Source organism: Mustela nivalis (genome assembly GCF_964662115.1).
Source record: "Mustela nivalis genome assembly, chromosome: 9".
NCBI lineage: Eukaryota > Metazoa > Chordata > Mammalia > Carnivora > Mustelidae > Mustela > Mustela nivalis.
In genome coordinates, this window is record NC_139028.1 from 64,638,108 (window position 1) to 64,658,084 (window position 19,977).

The 19,977-nt window shown below is 41.0% G+C and overlaps 1 protein-coding gene across 6 annotated transcripts in view; it reads left to right on the forward strand.

Moving 5' to 3' along the window:
- The window catches only part of NUMA1 (nuclear mitotic apparatus protein 1), a 78,112-nt gene that overhangs the window by 13,415 nt on the left and 44,720 nt on the right, over positions 1-19,977 (forward strand). The window lies entirely within an intron of this gene.

A 19,977-nucleotide genomic window follows, 5' to 3' on the forward strand; every position in this document is an offset into this window, starting at 1 on the left:
GACCCCTGCTCAGAGGTACATTACCTAGAACTCTTGTGAGCTACATACTGAACAATGGCTCATACCCACAGGGGCGATTACAGAGAGCTAGCCTGGTCTTTTTTTTTTTTTTTTAAGTTTTTATTTATTCATTTGTCAGAGAGACAAACAGCACAAGCAGGGGGAGCAGCAGGCAGAGGGAGAAGCAAGCTCCCTGCTGAGCTCGGAGTGGGGTGTGGATCCAAGGACCCTGGGTTCATGACCTAAGCTGAAGGTGGAGGCTTAACCGACTGAGCCACCCAGGCATCCCAAGATATCCTGGTCTTAAGCCATCATTTCTCAGCTACTGGTTTCAGAACCATTGTGATGTACTTGAGTGTTCCGTTACTTCCTTTCACTTTAAAAGACAGCAGTAAAAATAAATAAATAAATAAATAAATAAGTAGAATAAAATAAAATAAAAGACAGCAGTGAGGAACACAGAAGGGGGAGGAGTATGAATTAGTATATATTTATGGATTATGCTAGAAGTTAGGGTGACTGGGTTTCTAGTCCTGACTGTTGCTAACCAGTTATGTTACCAGAGACATTGCCTAACCTCAGTGCACTGAGTGATCTCATATGTAAAAATGAAAAGTTGGGATTATATGATCTGGAAGATTCATTCCAGGGTCAAAATATATGATTTTATAATGTGTGATTGTAAAGTAATACAATTAATATGTAACATATATTGCATATATCTTGCCCCCTTAGTTGTAGTTTCAGGACACCTAATATTTGTAAGTTTGTCCTGAGAGTAATTGTGTTCTCAGCCTTTGTATTTATTCTGGTGAGGCTGCCAATGCTCAGAATATTTTTGGCTTCTAAGCCAATCTTTTGAATATCCTCAGAAGTGGCAAATCATCACTCTTGCTTAGTGGATTCAGGTTTAGGAGATAGCCAAAAGATACTGTGAGCCAAAGAGTGAAACAAGGCAGTACATTTTTTGGTGAAGAATGACATGTAAACAGTAAGACTTAATTTTTGTGTGTGTCTTCATGTGGAGTAGACCTTAAAGGCAGTTTCCAAAGGAGTGTTTTATAAATATTTTGAGTGATGGTAATATTGTTAGAATAAGTTAATAACTTCCTGCAGAGACTGTTTTGACTACAGTTTTCATTTGATTTAATAAGATTGGAAATGTTTGTTTAAAAAGGTGTCACTTCCTTTATACTCACTGTGCATGTATGCTTGCTTCTAGGCCATGGTGACTAGATAGTGTGAGAAAATTTACCTTTCTCATCGTAGACCAAAAAGGATCGGAATTTGCTGCTGTAGGACACTGTAGCCGAGGGGGTGTTAGCAGTCCCATCTCCAGAAAACTCAGTCACAGGTTCTTCTGGCTGTAGCACCCACTGCACACCAGCATGCCAGCACCCATCACATGGTGGGGCTGAACCAGATAGTTTGGTAGCTCGTCTTTTTGTGGGAAAAATTACTTTTTTTTGGTCAGCAGGTTGGTTTGAGAAAGAGTGACAATGGGCAGGGGGGATAGAAAAAGGGAAAGCAGAGAGCCTATCTTGAATGCATTTGAAATAGGCTGATTGGTGTACCCCGGAATATGTTCCTGGAAATGGTGTTCTTGTTGATAACTAGTCAGTAGAATAAGGTATTAGGCAATGAGGTCAAAAGATTCTGTCACTAAGTCACTATATGATCATTTGCAATTCTTTCTTACTCAAGGCCTTTGCAATTCTTTCTTACTCATTTTGGTATTGAAAAAGTTACATACTAAGAGTTCTAGATCTGAAAATAGGTATGTGTAAGGAGATTTGAGGTCAGGAAGTATGTACTTGTTATAAGTTGCTTGACTATTAGATTAGGGGATAGAAGTGAAATTCCTTTTTAGCCCCTAAATTGCAGTGATTTTGCTTTCTACAGGCAGTCACAGCTGAGTGATCAAACATGAAGTAGCTGTTTAATGGGAAGCAGGCACTTGGAGCTTTCTCCTGAAAAACAATCACAGGACATGCTGGTCCTGATAGAAGTCATTTGGTAGTAGGACCTTTTTGTTTGAAGAAGTTTGGGGTGAATTTCATCCAAATGGACAGTGTGGATTTTGTGGTTTAGGAGATTTAGAGACTTTGTTCCCTGCTGTGGTTAATTTCAAGTCTTTCTTTAAAGGGATTCTTTTAATGATTGGGGCAATGAGATTCATTTAGAAAAGCCCCAGGTAACCACAATTAGAAGTTAAATGGCCAAGAGCAAAGCCAGTTGCTGGAGAGAAAGTGCCCTAATTAGTTGCTTTTGGACACTTAGATCCTATAGTGACCCCAAGGAGAGAATAGGCTGCTTAGTGAGCTCACTAGGCCCTAGGCTGGGAGATTTGGGCTCCAAACAGAGGAGGAGGTGACCTGTAGAATCCACACCTCTTAATCTCCCTATTTCTCTTCTTTCCCTCAGTGCCCTTTAGTTTTAATTAGGATTGTGTAAACACAATCAGTTTGCCAGTCACCTTAAAGTGGCAGGCCCATGACATTTTCTGTTGGTCATTTGTGCTAGGTAGGTGACTTTAAATTAGAGGGATTGACACTGGCTTTACTGGCTGCGTTACTGAAAGAATTCATTACATTAGGGCCAGTTGACATTCAGTCAGGCAACATTATTTAGCACCTACTATGTGCAAGCATTGTGCTAAAGTGGAGCTGATAGGTGAATGAGGGGGTTTCTGCTCTCTAGAAGCTTAGTCAAGTGAAACATATTTGTAGCTAGCATAGACCCAAAGAGGAATGGAATAAAGCGTGTAGAGGAACAGGCAATACTGGGAACATGTAGAAGAGAGAACAGTTGTTTTTAAAATGGGAGAATGAGAAGAACTTCTGAAGAGAAAAGGCTTTTGAACCAGGTTATAAAAGGTAAATTTAGGCCTTCAGTAAGTTTAAAAGAAAAAACATTTTGGAGGAGGTCATAGCATGGGCAAATATACAGAGCATGTTTGGGAAAAGTATTCCTGAGACAGGATATTTTAGAGTTAGGAGCTGGAGGTAGGCTGGAAAGGAAATTTGATGGTTTGAGCTTTATAAGTGTCATGTTAAAGGATATGGATTTTATTCTGAATGGAGTTAGCTGTTGAGTTTTATTTATTAATAAATTCTTATTTTTTTATTAACATATAATGTATTATTAGCCCCAGGGGCACAGGTCTGTGAATCGTCAGGTGTACACACTTCACAGCACTCACCATAGCACATACCTTCTCCAATGTCCATAACCCAACCACCCTCTCCTTATCTACCTCCCCCTGGCAACCCTCTGATTTTTTTTTTTTTTTTAAGTTTATATATTTTTTTAGTTATTTCTGCACCCAGCATAGTGCTTGAACTCACAACCCAGAGATCAAGAGTTATAGGCTCTTCTGACTGAGCCAGCCAGACACACCCTGAATTTTTTTTTTTAAGATTTTATTTATTTATTTGACAGACAGAGATCACAAGTAGGCAGAGAGGCAGGCAGAGAGAGAGAGGAGGAAGCAGGCTCCCTGCCGAGCAGAGAGCCCGATGCAGGACTCGATCCCAGGACCCTGAGATCATGACCTGAGCCGAAGGCAGTGGCTTAACCCACTGAGCCACCCAGGCGCCCCTGAATTTTTTTTTTTTTTTAAGATTTTATTTATTTATTTGACAGAGATCACAAGTGGGGGGTGCGGGGGGAGCAGGCTCCTTACTGAGCAGAGAGCCTGATGTGGGGCTCAATTCCAGGGCCCTGAGATTGTGACCTGTGCCAAAGGCAGAGGCTTAACCCCTTGAGCCACCCAGGTGCCCCCCCCCTTTTTAAAGATTTATTTATGAGAGAGAAAGCACTGTAGTAGCTGGGGGAGGGGCAGAGTGAAAGGGAGAACCAGACTCCCTACTGAGCAGGAAGTCCTATCTGGGGCTCCATTCCAGGCTCCTAGGATCATGACCCAAGCTGAAGGCAGCTGCTCAACTGACTGAGCCACCCTGTTTTGTTTTTTAAGTAGGCTCCATGCCCAGTGTCCAGCCCAATGCAAGGCTTGAACTTATGACCCTGACATCAAGACCTGAGCTGAGATCAAGAATCAGATGCTTAACCAACTGAGCCACCCAAGTGCTTGGCCCCCTGAATGTTTTTGATGTGTGGAATAACATGATCCAGTCCATGTTACTTAGGTCTTAGTCTGGTTTCTTTCTTTAAAAAGAAAAAAATTATTTGAGAGAGAGAGCGCATGCTTGTGCACACGGAGGGGGAAGGGCAGAGGTAGAGAGAATCTTAAGCAGACTCTGCACAAAGCTTGGGCTCCTTGCAGGGCTTGATCTCACGACCCTAAGATCAGGGCCTGAGCCGAAACCAAGAGTTGGATGCTTAACTGACTGTGCCAACCAGGCACCCTGATCTGTTTTCTTTAAGTGAAAGGTCTTAGATTTAAGGGTTAAGAAGGTGGTTTTCCTGGGTTCTTAGCGTATAAGGTTTGTCGGGCATCTCAATATAATTTGATTCCTCAGTTATATTTACTAAAGTATCTCCAAAAGCAAGAAGGCAGGAAATGGTTAGCATTGTCCCTTTAGGGGGGGGACAGCTGAGCTTTTCTATACCCCAAAGAGGAAGAGGCATATACCTTGTGCAGTCTTCTTGCTAGTGGGTTGCTTACTTTTCCTCTAATTCTGTGTGTGGTCCTATACATATTTCTCAGAAAGGGTGAACTTTTGATTATACACTGGAAACCAAAAATGTTTTTTGAATCTGATTGTAGGAAATAGGAAAAATACAGGAAAGGATAAAGAAGAAAACTAAAATTATTTATAATCCCACCATCTGGAGAAAATCACGTATTCCCATTTTAGTATTTCTTTTCAGTGTTCCGTACCTATACGTATTTCTGTTTTGCATAGTCTAAAGTCATATATTGCCTATAATTTTGTATCCTGCTTCCCAGTTACCATTGTATAAATTCATATAAATTTAAAATGTCGGGGTCCCTGGGTAGCTCAGTCATTAAGTTTCTGCCTTCGGCTCAGGTTATGATCCCAGGCTCCTGGGATTGAGCCCTGCAAGCCCCGCTTGGTGGGAAGCCTGCTTCTCTCTCTCCTACTCCTCCTGCTTGTGTTCCCTCTCTTGCTGTCTCTCTCTCTGTGTCAAATAAATAAATAAAGTCTTTAAAAAAAATGTTGCTGAAACTGTAAATACTTATAATGGCTGTATAATAGTCTATCATAGAGAATTTTTATAGTGCTTTCAGTTTTTCTATTTTAAACAATACTGTAATAATTTTATACAAATTATAAAAGTAATATATAAAACAACTAAGTCCCCTACACTTAACCCTTTATCCTAATGCTATTCTGCTGACATAACCATTTTTATTTTATTTTATTTTTTTAGATTTTATTTGTCAGTGGGGAGAGAGCACAAGCAGAGGGAGTGGCAAGCAGAGGGAGAAGCAGGTTCCTCACTGAGTAGGGAGTTGGATGGGCGACTCAATCCTAGGACCCTGGGATCATGACCTGAGCTGAAGGCAGGCACCTAACCAACTGAGCCACCCAGGCATCCTGAGATAACCATTTTTATTTATGAATAGTTTTTATTATTTATTTATTTATTGGAGAGAGAGAGAGAGAGAGATCACGTGCGCATACATTTGGTTATAAGGGGTAAGGGGCAGAGGGAGAGAGAATCTTAGGCAGACTCCGTGCTGAGTGTGGAACCTCACACAGGACTCCGAGATTATGACTTGAGCCAGAGTCAAGAGCTGGACCCTTAACAGACCAAGCCACTGTGTGCCCCATATAAATTTTGTTTAAGATGAGCCTCACTGTCTACAATAGCCACTGTGAGTTGGACAACAATCTATATTAAGAAACTGTTCTTTAGGGGCACCTGGGTGGCTCAGTGGGTTAAACCTCTACCTTCGACTCAGGTCGTGATCTCAAGGTCCTGGGATCCAGCCCTGCATCGGGCTCTCTGCTCCGCGGGGAGCCTGCTTCCCCCTCTCTCTGCCTGCCTCTCTGCCTACTTGTGATCTCTGTCTGTCAAATAAATAAATAAAATCTTTTAAAAAAAAGAAAGAAAGAAAGAAACTGTTCTTTAGATGTTCAGTGTAAGTTGCTGTTTCGTTTAGACCCAAGTAGTAAATACTTCAGGCTTTGTAGGCTGTGTAGTTGCAGCTACAGTTGACCCTTGAACAACATGGGTTTGAACTGCATGGGTCCACTTATACAGGGTTTTTTTTTTTTTTTTTTAAATTAAATACAGTACTGTAAATGTATTTTCTCTTATGATTTTCCTAGTAACATTTTCTTTATCTTTATTGTTTGGTTACAGTATTAATACAGATAACTTACATGATAGATGTTAATCAGTTGTTTGTTATCTGTAAGGCCTCCAGTTAACAGTGGCTATTAGTGGTTAAGTTTTTGGGGTGTCAGAAGTTCTGCATGGATTTTCAACTACATAGGATGGTGGGAGTGTCAAGCAGTTTGGCACCCCTTATCTTTGCGTTATTCAAGGGTCCACTCTGTTCACCTCTGCAGGTCATAGTTTGTTGACCTTTGGATAGTGGGAAATATATCGGAATATGTTGTTGAGAAGGCCTAGCTGTTCAAAAACTATAGCATTTTTCTCAAGCTTTTTCTTTTCTTTATTTTAAACATTTTATTTTTTTTGTTAGAGACAGAAAACGTGCACCAATAGGGGTGGGGCAGAGGAGAGAGAGAAGCAGACTCCCTGCTGAGCAGAGACCCTGATGTGGGGCTCCAGCTAAAACCAGATGGTTAACTGACTGAGCCACCTAGGCACCCCCAAAGCTTTTTAAAGTATGAGGAATCCATTATAATCTAATATGGAAACATGTCAAAGAAATTTTTAAGTAAAAAAGGCAAGTTGCAAAACAAATCATACAATATAATTACAGGTATGTAGACCAAACACACTCACACTCTTTGTCTCTTTACTTACATACATGCATGTGTGTGTACACACACACACATGCATATACACATATATGTATCTCTTTCTATATACACACGTGTACGTGTGTGCATCTTTAGGAAAAGCTACAACAAAGTTTTGTTTTTGAGGAGGGGACTGCCATTGTGAATGTCGGTTAAGGTTTGGTAAATGAGTTTTATATTTTACTCTATATATTTCTGTATTATAATATTTCCTAATGATACTGTATTCTTCCTACTTGTTTGGATAGCTGGTGGTCCTATCTGCACTTGCTAGGGTTATGAGTGTGACAAAGTAGGATTAATTCCACAAGCCAGTTCTGCCCACATCAGTTGAGTGGGAAGCAGCTGCTGAGACCAGAACAAGGAGCAAATGTATTGGGTGGGGGTGGGGGTGTGGTATGCGCAGGTGGCTGAGACAGACAGCCAGGATAGGCCAATTCTAATTTACCAACAGTGAATATCACATGTCCTGTCTTGACATTCTCCAAGTTGCTTTGCCCTCCTTTATCACACTAGGCCCTGAGGAAAATTGTGTGAGCAAGTAAGGCAGAGATGGTGACAAGAAAGGAAACAATCAAAATATTGGATGACTAGAAAGTGTGTGTATAGAAATTTTTTTCTTTCATTTAAAAAGGAATATGTTGGGGCACCTGGGTGGCTCAGTGGGTTAAGCCGCTGCCTTCGGCTCAGGTCATGATCTCAGGGTCCTGGGATCGAGTCCCGCATCGGGCTCTCTGCTCAGCAGGGAGCCTGCTTCCCTCTCTCCCTCTCTGCCTGCCTCTCTGACTACTGTGATCTCTCTGTCAAAATAAATAAATAAAAAATCTTTTAAATAAATAAATAAATAAATAAATAAAGAGGAATATGCACAAGGATATGCATTACAGCATTGTTTGAAATGGTAACAGATTGAAAATAGCCATGTCCATCAGTAGGAAAATATATGAACACATTATTTTATGTTCTTTATGTGGACTGTTACTCAGTTTTTTTTTTTTTTTTTAAGATTTTATTTATTTATTTGACAGACAGAGATCACAAGTAGGCAGAGAGGCAGACAGAGAGGAGGAAGCAGGCTTCTTGCTGAACAGAGAACCTGATGCGGGACTCGATCCCAGGACCCTGGGATCATGACCTGAGCCGAAGGCAGAGGCTTTAACCCACTGAGCCACCTAGACGCCTGTTATTCAGATTTTTTAAAGTATGAGTTAAAATTTTTTATTTAGTGACACTTGAGATTCATGATAAATTATTAAGTGAGAAAAACAAGTTGCAGAGCAATGTTGAAGTGTAAACCTAGTTTTTAAAAAATGGAGAATAATAAAAAATCCTCTTAAATATAAAAATACATTTGTAGTTACATTTTAGGGGGGCATGAAAAAAATCTGTTAACATATCTTGTGGGAGGGCCCAGCGGGGAATGAAAATGGGCTAAGAGATTACAAATTTTGTTTTTTAATCTAATTTTGTATTGCTTCATTGATTTTAGAGAACAAGGAAAATAAACTTGTTCAAGCAAGAGGGGAAGTCTTCTATTTTTTCATCTTAATTGATTTTTAAGAGGTGCTTTTAGTTTTTTATTGAGTTAATGAAGCAGAGAATTATGAAAGTGAAAAATAGAGTTAATATGTAAATCTTCTCCTGGGTTTAGAGGGAGGTATCTGGGTAGTAATCCTAGGAGTCAAAGAACCAACTTTGTACTTAACCTTCTGGGGTGTGAGCTTTAACTTGATAAGGTCACTTAACAACTGTTAAACAGGGCCCCACTTTCTCCATCTCTTAAGTGAAGAGCTTGTACCCGAGACAAGGTTCTCCAAGGTCCTTTCTAGCCCTAACACTCCAGGATCTATGATCTCGCGGTTGAACTACTTTAAGAGATTAGAACATTGTATTTTGTTTATTTTTAAATGCTTTGTTGCATTGTTTTTACGTTTTAGCACTCTGAAATTAGGAGGCATTTATAATTGGTGGCGTTTTTAAATTGTCATTGGCATTTTTCACATTTTTATTGTCTCTGAAATTGAGATATCTTATTATTGTACTGATAGTATAGGATAGTTCCACTTTTCAGATGCCATTTTTTTTTTTCATTTACTATAATCTTGGTGCCTTACTGGGCTTCCTGGGCTCCTGATCCCATCAGATTCACTCACATCACCTAGTCACTATGGGTGACTTGTGAGTGAATATATTATTTGTGTGTGCAAAGGTGAATAAGTGGGTGAATATATTATTTGTGTGTGCAAGGATTTTGTGCATTCTTACTTAACTGTTAGTGCCCTATATGTACCTGCTTCTTGAGATGTCAAGCAAATATACATATAGCCCTGAGACATCCAGCTTTCTCAAATTTTTATTAGTCTATCTTAATTTTGCCTAGTGTTTGCTTTTTAATTAAAGTGAAACATACATACAGAAAAATGCATACTTTAGCTCATGGCTTGTCACAAAGTGAATACACCTGTGTCATTAGTGCCGTTTCAGAAATAACATTTACCAACATCCTGTTAGCCCTGTCCAGTCATTATCCCCCTGCTGTTTTCTTTTTTCTCCTTTTTTTTTTTTAAAGATTTTATTTATTTATTTAACAGACAGATCACAGGTAGGCAGAGAGGCAGGCAGAGAGAGAGATGGGGAAGCAGGCTCCCCGCCGAGCAGAGAGCCTGATGCGGGGCTCGATCCCAGGACCCTGAGATCATGACCTGAGCCGAAGGCAGCGGCTTAACCCACTGAGCCACCCAGGCGCCCCCTTTTTTTTTTTTTTAAGATTTTTTATTTATTTATTTGAGAGAGAGAGCATGAGAGGGGAGAAGGTCAGAGGGAGAAGCAGACTCCTCATGGAGCTGGGAGTCCGATGTGGGACTCGATCCCGGGACTCCGAGATCATGACCTGAGCCGAAGGCAGTCGCTTAACCAACTGAGCCACCCAGGTGCCCCGTTTTTTTTTTTTTTTTTTTAACAAGTAGTCAGAGAGGCAGGCAGAGAGAGAGAGAGGGAGGAGGAAACAGGCTCCCCGCAGAGCAGAGAGCCCAATGCAGGGCTCGATCCCAGGACCCTGAGACCATGACCTGAGCCAAAGGCAGAGGCTTTAACCCACTGAGCCACCCAGGCGCCCCTTTTTTCTCCTTTTTTTTTTTTAAAATAAAGATTTTATTTATGTATTTGAGAGAGACAGAGACAGTGACCGAGAGCACTGAGGAGATAGAGATAAAGAGGCTCTGAGAGAAAGAGAGACAGAGTGGGGAGGAGAGGGAAAAGCAGGCTCCCCACAGAGCAGGGAGCCCAATGCAGGACTCAAGACTCAATCCCAAGACCCCAGGATCACAACCCAAGCCGAAGGCCGAAACCCAACTGACTGAGCCAACCAGGTGCCCATGTTTTCTTTTTAAATACAACAAAAACATATGTAGGGATGGTGACTCTGTTGGTTCCTAGGCGGGTGGGTGGCTCATAGTTATCTTGGGGTGAATCTGCTGGAAAGAGCTTCAGATTTGGAGCCAGAAGATCAGAGTTGCACTGTGGTCCTATTGTTTTATAGTTGTGTGACATTAGGCAGAGTACTTTTCTGAACTTCATTCCTCTTTGATAAAATGAAAACAGTGTCTACCTTGCAGAGCTGTTGTGAGGATCATGTGAAATACTTTGTAGATGGGAAACACTGTGGTAAGAAGCCATACTCAGATGCTAGGCGTTTTTAGTGAGGGAGGTAGAATCCTAAGCAGGAGATGATGTGAACCTGATGTAGGAGAGAAAATGGTGTTTGATCCCCACATCCATTCTCTTAACCACCTTCCTTTTAAATTTACATTGGTATGGTCACTGGCTTTCTGTTGAAATTTCCCCAAATGGAAATAATATAAAGGTCCTACAAGGGATCTCCAGAGATTTGGAATTTCACTCAGAGTTCGTCCATTAATTCTCAGTGTGGGTGTCCCCTGGAGCTGTGCAAGACAGAGGCTTTGGCAGAAGATTAACAAATTTCAATAGCAAATGTATATACTACCTCTTTATTAAAGACCTACTAAGCAAGCATGTTTCTACCATAGACCCTCTTCTGATTATAGTCACACTGTTTCAAAAGTGACCCAAATCTGTATCTCTAGCCCCAAATCACATTTTTCACCAGCTATGGGTTTTTCTGATTGTATGTCCAATAGGTACCTCATGTCTAAAACCAGACTTTCAAACCACCTGCCATTATAGCATGATGGTTTAGATTATGAAGTTTGGAGTGAGCTAGACCTGGTTTTGTATCTTAATTCTGCTACTTGTTAGCCTCTTGATTTTGGACAGGTTGTTCAATATCTCTTAACTTCTATGAAAGGAGGGTATTAATAGCACTTGCCTGATAGGGTTGATACTAGTGCTCAATGAATGAAGTTACTATTTTTACATTCTTGTTTGTTTTTGGCACATATGATCATCTACTTATTCATTCAAGCTAGGAAATTAGAGGTATTTCTAGAATTTCCCTTTTCTAATTCTTCACTTGAAATTGATTATCAGGGCCTGCCATAAGTAGTTCTCAAACTATTGCTTCCTCTTTTTTCAATCACTGCTCTATTTCAGACATATATCCCTACTTGCTTGGAACAAGTAATGGTTTCGTGCTGCATTCTGCAAAGCTTAATAAAATTACAGAACAGAAGAATAAACAAAAAAAGAATTAGAGAACAGACTCAAGAATCAGGTGGATGCAGGAGGGAACAGGGCTCCAAACATCCTTCACTTCAAATTATCTACTTTTATCTGTATTTTGGCTTCTGTTTGAAGATTGATCCTGAAGAGGGTTTACTTTTATTTATTTTTTAGAAAGATTTTATTTATTTGTTTGACAGACAGAGATCACAAGTAGGCAGAGAGTCAGGCAGAGAGAGGGGGAAGCAGGCTCCCCGCGGAGCAGAGAGCCTGATGTGGGGCTCCATCCCAGGGCCCTGAGACCATAACCTGAGCTGAAGTCAGAGGCTCAACCCACTGAGCCACCCAGGTGCCCCCTGAAGAGGGTTTACTTTTAAAATATGATTTAAAACTTTTCATTCATTTAAGAAGTGTTTATCAAGCATGTTCTATGTGTCAGGCATTGTGCTAAGTTCTAAGAATTCAATGGTGAGCACACAATCTGATTTCAGGGAACATATGATACTAGGAGAAAAGTTAAAGAAATACAAAAAGGCATAATTAGAAACTATGAGAGCTGTGAAGGAAAAGACTCTGGTGCTCTGCATAGTAGGAACTTGACCTATTATGGAACTGGGAACTAGGTGGTTAGGGCGAGTTTACATGAGGAAGTAACAGTGGTTGAGCTGAGATGTGAAGGATAAGTTAAAATTAACTAGCTGAAGGAGTAGAGAAAAGAAAGCTTTGGATAGAAGGAAGAGCATGGACAACACTAAACCACATGTGGATATAACCTACTAATGAACTTTCAGCCTCTAACAGCAGCTAACATTTATTCTCTGTGCTTGGTATGGTGCTTAATGCTTTGCACATACTGTCTTGTTAAATCTTTACAATGACCCTCTGAGAAAGTACTGTTACTATTAACATTTTATAGATGGGGAGACTGGGGACACAGAGAGGTTAAATAGGTTAACCTGCTTAAGGTTGCACAGCTAGTAAGCGATAAAGACAGGATTTTATGTTTATTTTATTTTTATTTTTATTTTTTTAGCTCTACATCACATTAATTAATTTATTTTTTAAAGATTTTATTTATTTATTTATTTGACAGAGAGAGAGAGTAAACACAAGCAGGGAGAGCGGCAGGCAGAGACAGAGGGAGAAGCAAGCTCCCCACCAAGCAGGGAGCCCGATGCAGGGTTCGATCCCATGACCAAGGATCATGACCCAAGCCGAAGGCAGAGTCCTTAACCCACTGAGCCACCCAGGTGCCCCTATTTATGTTTTTATTAAAATATAATGTATTATTTGTTTCAGGGGGACAGGTTTTTGATTCATCAGTCTTACACAATTTACAGTGCTCACCATAGCAATAGGTTCCCCAGTGGCCATTTTGGAAGTTCCAAGCGAATAGGGATATATGTCTGAAATAGAGCAACCTCCCATCCCTCCCACCACCCTGTGCTCTAGCAACCCTCAGTTTGTTTCCTGTGATTAGGAGTCTCTTATGGTTTGACTCCCTTTTTGGTTTCATCCCATTACATTTTTTCCTTTCTTCCCCGATGATCCTTTACCTTCTCAAATTCCATGTATCAGCGAAATCATATGATAACTGTCTTTCTCTGATTGACTTATTTTACTTAGCATCCTATCCTCTAGTTCCATCCACGTCATTGCAAATGGCAAGATTTCATTTTTTGATGGCTGCATAATATTCCATTGTGTATATATGGGCCACATCTTCTTTATCCATTCATCTGCTGATGGATATCTAGGCTCATTCCATAGTTTGGCTATTGTGGACATTGCTGCTATAAGCAGTGGGGTGCAGGTGCCCCTTTGGATTACTACATTTGTATCTTTGGGGTAAATACCCAGTAGTGCAATTGCTGGGCCATAGGGTATAGGGCCAGAATTTTAATTAGGCAGTCTAACTGCAGACCTCATGCTCTTAGCCATTGTGGTATATCGCCTTCCCCTTGTTTCTTACCATTCTAGCCTGTACGTCATACAGGCTGGAACATAGATCTGATCTATGTTCCTCCTCTTTACTCCCTCCGTTTAGAAACCTTGATTGTTTCCTATCACCTACAGGATAAAATCTGAATTCTTTAGTATGATGTAAGCGCCTTACAATTTAGTACTACTTATCCTCGTCATCTGCTACACCTTCCTAAAACTGCATGCCATTGCTCAAATGTAATAAACTCTGTCTTTGTGCATGCTGTTCTGCCTGGAATGCTCTCTTTAAGAAAAAAAAAAAAAAGATTTATTTTATTTATTTGTCAGAGAGAGAGAGAGCACAAGCAAGGGGAGTGGCAGGCAGAGGGAGAAGCAGGCTCCCTGCTGATCAAGGAGCCCCATGTGGGACTTGATCCCAGGACCCTGGGATCACGATGTGAGCCAAAGGCAGACGCTTAACTGACTGAGCCACCCAGATGTCCCTAGAATGCTCTTTTTTTACTTTTCCTTTGGTGAATCGCTACTCCTCCCACTCACACATTAAGTACTCAGCTTAAATGTTACTTTCTTGGGGCACCTGGGTGGCTCAGTGGGTTGAGCCGCTGCCTTCGGCCCAGGTCATGATCTCAGGGTGCTGGGATCGAGTCCCGCATCAGGCTCTCTGCTCAGCAGGGAGCCTGCTTCCTCCTCTCTCTCTCTGCCTGCCTCTCTGCCTACTTGTGATCTCTCTCTCTGTCAAATAAATAAATAAAAAATCTTTAAAAAAAAAATGTTACTTTCTTGGTAAGGCTTTCCTAATCATCCATCCGGAGTAATCAGACCCTCACATGTCCTCCAAAACAGTAACTTCTGTGTTCCCGGTCTGAAGTCTTTTCAGCAAGGCAGGAATCCTAGGTCTTTATCTTCCTACATCCCGTTCATAAGAACTTTGGGTCTACCTCCATGATGCCTTTCAAGTTACACCGTTCTTTTTCGGTCCTACTGCCGCTGCACTTGCCATCTCACTCTGTTCTGCCTCTGGACTCGGTGTTGTGCCAGATTCATCTTTTGAAAAGGCACACACAGGAGTGCCTGGGTGGCTCAGTGGGTTCAGCCTCTGCCTTCGGCTCAGGTCATGGTCTCAGGGTCCTGGGATCGAGCCCTGCATCAGGTTCTCTGCTCAGCGGTGAGCCTGCTTCCCCCTGTTTCTGCCTACCTCTCTGCCTACTTGTGATCTCTCTCTCTCTGTCAAATAAATAAATAAAATCTTTAAAAAAAAAAAGAAGAAGAAAGAAAAAGAAAAAAGAAAAGGCACACACAAGCCATTCACCTGCTCAGGACACTGCCTTTCTGGTGTTCCTCCTACAAGTCACTGTTAGTCTCCACTAGACGGCCCAGTGTTCTCTCACATTCCTTTTAGCACTGCTCAGGTCTGTGTTCTTTGGCGTTGTATTAAGGTGAAATAAAGGTATGTTTCTTTCTCCACAGGATTGTAAGCCTGTCTAGTTCAGGTTTGAGTCTCCAACACAGTATATACAAGTGTTTATTTCATGTTTATGGTTGAATGTCGCTGGTTAAATTTCATTAATTCCAAGTTAAGATTAACCCATTTTATATGTTTTGAAGAGTCTGTGTTGCAAATAGGGTTTTGTTTTTTAAAAAAATTTTTTTAAGATTTTATTTATTTATTTGAGAGAGAATGAGTGAGAGAGAGCATGAGAGAGGAGAAGGTCAGAGGGAAAAGCAGACTCCCCAAGGAGCTAGGAGCCCAATGCGGGACTTGATCCTGGAAGTCTGGGATCATAGCCTGAGCCGAAGGCAGTCATTCAACCAACTGAGCCACTCAGGGTTTTGGTTTTTTTAAAGATTTCGTCCTAAAGGTCCTAAAATTGCAGTTTCAGGAAAATTGTGTGAGGAACTCTTCATACTTCTCGATGATCCCAGATACATGGACTGTTATTTTATCTAATGCTGTTAAAGTTACTTAACATCTTTAAACATGGAGAAAATGGCATCTCTGCCACAAGTTAGTTGTAGCAAAACCTTTAGTTGTGCCACACCACAAGTTAGTTGTAGCAAAAACCCTTTGAACAAGAAATGTGTAAGTGCTTTGTACACATAAAGGACCACACTGATGACAGGTATAGGTTGTAGTTGAGGTGTGTTAGAGAGAGCACTGGATTTAGAAGATTTGAGCTCTGGCTCTGCAATCCTTGAGGCTGACCTTGAAGCGGGCATTTTCTTCTAGTCTTCTAGTCTGTAAAATTGGAACAAATGCTTGCCTCTTCGGGTTCTTTAGGAGGGATTAATTGAGATTTGAGAAATAGCTGTCCTTAAATTCTTGAAGTCTGTTAAAATGTTAGGTTTGTTGTATGTTGTTGTTTTTTTTTTTTTAACCATGCCACATTAGATACATTCCCATTTATTTTATTAGTTATATATTAATAAGTTTGGTGTTTTTTTTTTTAAAAGATTTTATTTATTTGACAGAGATCACAAGTAGGCAAAGAGGCAGGCAGAGAGAGAGAGGGAGAAGCGGGTTCCCTGCTGAGCAGAATGCCCGATGCAGGGCTTGATCCCAGGACCCTGAGGTCATGACCTGAGCCGAAGGCAGAGGCTTAACCCACTGAGCCACCCAGGCGCCCCTAAATTTGGTTTTTGAAGCAGCCTAGCATCCTATTTAGAAATCCAACTCATACTAATATTTGTGTTTATTAATTTCTTTCAGAGGTTAAAGGCATCACAGTGTAATAGGAGAAGTAGATTTGGAACTAGAAAGATAGGGGATTCAGTGCTGTGTAGGAGGTAGAGACTGAAGATAAAGCAGAGGGGGTGGGGGGAGAGGGAGAGATGGGGACGGTGAGAGAGAAGAGGACAGAGAGGTGTCATCTGAGTTTTTTTAGCTACTTAAAGCCTATTTGAAAACAAACCAGATCCTGGGCAGAATCTTTATTCTCTCAAGCTTATGTTCTGAAATCACAAGTTGTCTCAAATCAGCAGACCTTGCTCAGACATATAAATAAATTGTAAAATTTCCATCTCAGGCAGGAGATAGCAAATCTTCAGTGTAGTTGTCACATGTGTTCCAGCATGAATGTGGGGTAGGTGGCTAGATGACCATTAAGGTCTCTTTCAACATTGAGATTCTGTGATTTGTTGACAAGGTATAGAAAGCTGCTTTTATTTAGGCCTTTCTTTTCTTTTCTTTTCTTTTCTTTTCTTTTCTTTTTCAATTTTAATTTATTTAGGCTTTTAAGACCAATGTAATTATAAATTGCACTCTTCTCTGTGGCTTTTGTTTATGAAACCTTGTGAATGCCTTGAGTATAGTTCCAGTTAGCTTTCATTCTGCCCCATATGAAGTTAGTATTGCGAGTTTCCAAGAATCACTTCCTGTCATCAGGATTAATGAAGCATCCACATGTGCCTTGCTTTGGGGATGGGACCCAGTAGGATAATAAACAAAGTGCTTGTTTCTAGGGGATTTGGTTTTTCTTTTTCCTGGAAAGGAGGAAGCCCTAACTGGTGAAGTTTTGACCAGATTCTGAGGAGCTTAGTTCTATGTCAAAGATTTTTGTTGTTGTTATTGTTGAGAATGGTTTCCTGGATAAAGAACCATGGGAAATTTTTGGAGGTGCTTTAGATATGATCTATCCAGTACCAATACCCTTCTTTTACTGAGACCCAAGCTAGGGCAAGTGACTTGCCTAAAGCCATAAATTTAGTAGGTGATGCCTTCATAACTTACCTCCAGGGGCTTCCGACACCAAATCTAGGGTATTTTTTTTGTTTGTTTTACCATTGGTGTGACTGTCTTTAGGAGTAGTTGCAAATCTTTACATTGAAGCTGTTCCTCCTACGGTTTCTTTTACCTTTCTTTTACCTCATCATCTTCTGTGTTTGTGTGCTAACATCGTGTTAGATATATTGCCTGTAGGGACAAATCCGTTTACTCCTTTGTGACAATGAAACAGGGTGAACAGGTTCTTAGGTGTTTTGTAGAAAGACCTTCTTGAGGGACAACTGAATAGGGCCTCTTGGATGTTATAATGAATCCTCTCTGGGTTTTGATTTGCCCTCTGCTTTTCTCCTCAGGAAGCTGCAGGCTTACCAACACTGCCTTATTACTCAGCGCTACTCTCTGGAGAGGGAGGATGAGGCCTGGTAAATAAATTCGAGGTCAGGGTTCTGAAACAGCAGTCCTTCCCTCCAACCAGTAGTGTTTCCTCCAACCTTTTTTATGGCTTCTCATCCTTGAGATAAGTCCACCATCCGTTCCAGTAGAAAATTCTTCTACGCTTACCTCTTCAGAGGGGTTTTGGTTTTTTAATGTTTCTAAAGCTATTATATCTTTAGAAATAATTCTTTAGTGGTTGCTTTTAAAATTAGAGCTGTTTGATTTTTTTTTCTTTTTAAAGATTTTATTTACTTGACACAGAGAGAGAGAGATCACAAGTAGGCAGAGAGGCAGGCAGAGAGAGAGGGGGAAGCAGGCTACTGCCAAGCAGAGAGCCCAATGCGGGACTCGATCCCAGGACCCTGAGATCATGACCTGAGCCGAGGGCAGCGGCTTTAACCCACTGAGCCACCCAGGCACCCCGGATTTTTTGATTAAAAAGTTGATTCATGGGGTCCTGGGTGGCTCAGTCGTTAGGTATCTTCCTTTGGCTCAGGTCATGATCCCTGGGATCCAGGATTGAGCCCTGCATGGGCCTCTCTGCTTGGCGGGAAACCTCTCTCTCCCACTCCCCCTGCTTGTGTTCCCTCTTTCACTGTCTCTTGCTGTCAAATAAATTGGTAAAATCTTAAAAAAAAAAAAAAAAAGTTGATTCTTAGGAGGGGGTATAGAGGTACAGGGTTTCTTTGAGCCATTGAGAATGTGCTAGCTTTTATTTATTCATTTGATGGCTGTTGAAGAGCAGTAAAGAATAATGTAGAGACCACATAGACCAGTCACTACCTATGTGACTAAGTCACTTAATTCCTGAGACTCAGATCTTCTCATCTTGAAGATAGAAATAAAACATATGTAGCTGAGAAGACTAGATGAGATGTCCATGTTCAGCTGGACTGCAGTTTTGGCTCTAACACTTACTAGCTGTGTGACCTTAGGCAAGTTATTTAATCTTAGTTTCCTTTTCTGTAAAATAGAGAGGGATAATCATAGTATTTGTTATTGTGTCATTGGGTTATTGGGAAGATTAAGCAAAATAAAGCAGGGAAGTGTTTAGCACAGTGCCTGCTGCATACTAAATGCTCATTAAATGTTAGCTATTAATTACAATGGTAGCAGCAACAGCAAGGATAGTCTGTAGGTATTTATGATGCTAGGATGTCAGGTGACAGAGAAAAGACTAGAAGGCATTGCATCGGGCAGTGGATCTATAAGAGCCTTTTCCCCTGCCAACTTTCCTGGTGAGAGGGCCTATAAGGACTGAGAGGCTCTCATTGGACCTACAGCTTCCCACAGTGAGAGTTTCCCTCCTAGGCTAGTAGGCTGAGGTAGGAGGTTCAGATGGACTTCAGAAGACAGTGAGAAGACCAGTCTGGCAGGATAGAGGGTTTGAATAAGGGCATAAATAACTCTAAAAGGTAAAACTGAGGCCAGGTCCAAACTGAGGCCAGGTCCTAGAGGGCCTTGACGGCCAGGTGAATTCTTTGTATTAGAAGCACACCTGCCCCACAAATGGGCTCAGTTGGTTAAGCCACTGCCTTCAGCTCAGGTCATGATCCCGGAGTCCTGGGATGGAGTACTGCATCAGGCTCCCTGCTCAATGGGGTGTCTGCTTCTTCCTCTGACCCTCCCGCATCTCATGCTTGCTCTCTCTCTCTCTTTCTCTCTCTCCCTTGCAAATAAATAAGTAAAATCTTAATTTAAAAAAAAGAGAGAGAGAAAGAGAGAGAAGCACCCTACCCTGGGCCGTCTCTGTGGAAATTGCTCTTTGTTTTTCCTTTATACTTTTTAAAATGGTAATACTCATTTTTTAATGGCAATACTTGTTAAAAGCTGTAACGTTTACATTTTAATCAAATATAGTAAAACAAACACCCATGCACAGGAGATATTACCAGACCCTTTGAAAACACCCTGTGTGCTCCACAGGCATCACCAACTTCTATCCAACCTCTATCTCAGTGCTATTCTGAATCTTGTGTTAGTCATTTATTGTTTTCCTTCCTTCTTCTCTCCTTTCTTTTTTTTTAAAGATTTTACTTATTTATTTGACAGAGATCACAGAGAGGCAGGCAGAGAGAGAGGAAGAGGAAGCAGACTCCCCACTGAGCAGAGAGGCTGCTATGGGGCTCCATCCCAGGACCCCAAGCCGAAAGCAGAGGTTTTAACCCACTGAGCCACACAAGTGCCCCATCTTCTCTTCTTTTTATTTATTTATTTATTTATTATTATTATTATTTTTAAGATTTTATTTATTTATCTGAGGGAGAATGAATGAGAGAGAGCATGAGAGAGGAGAAGGTCAGAGGGAGAAGC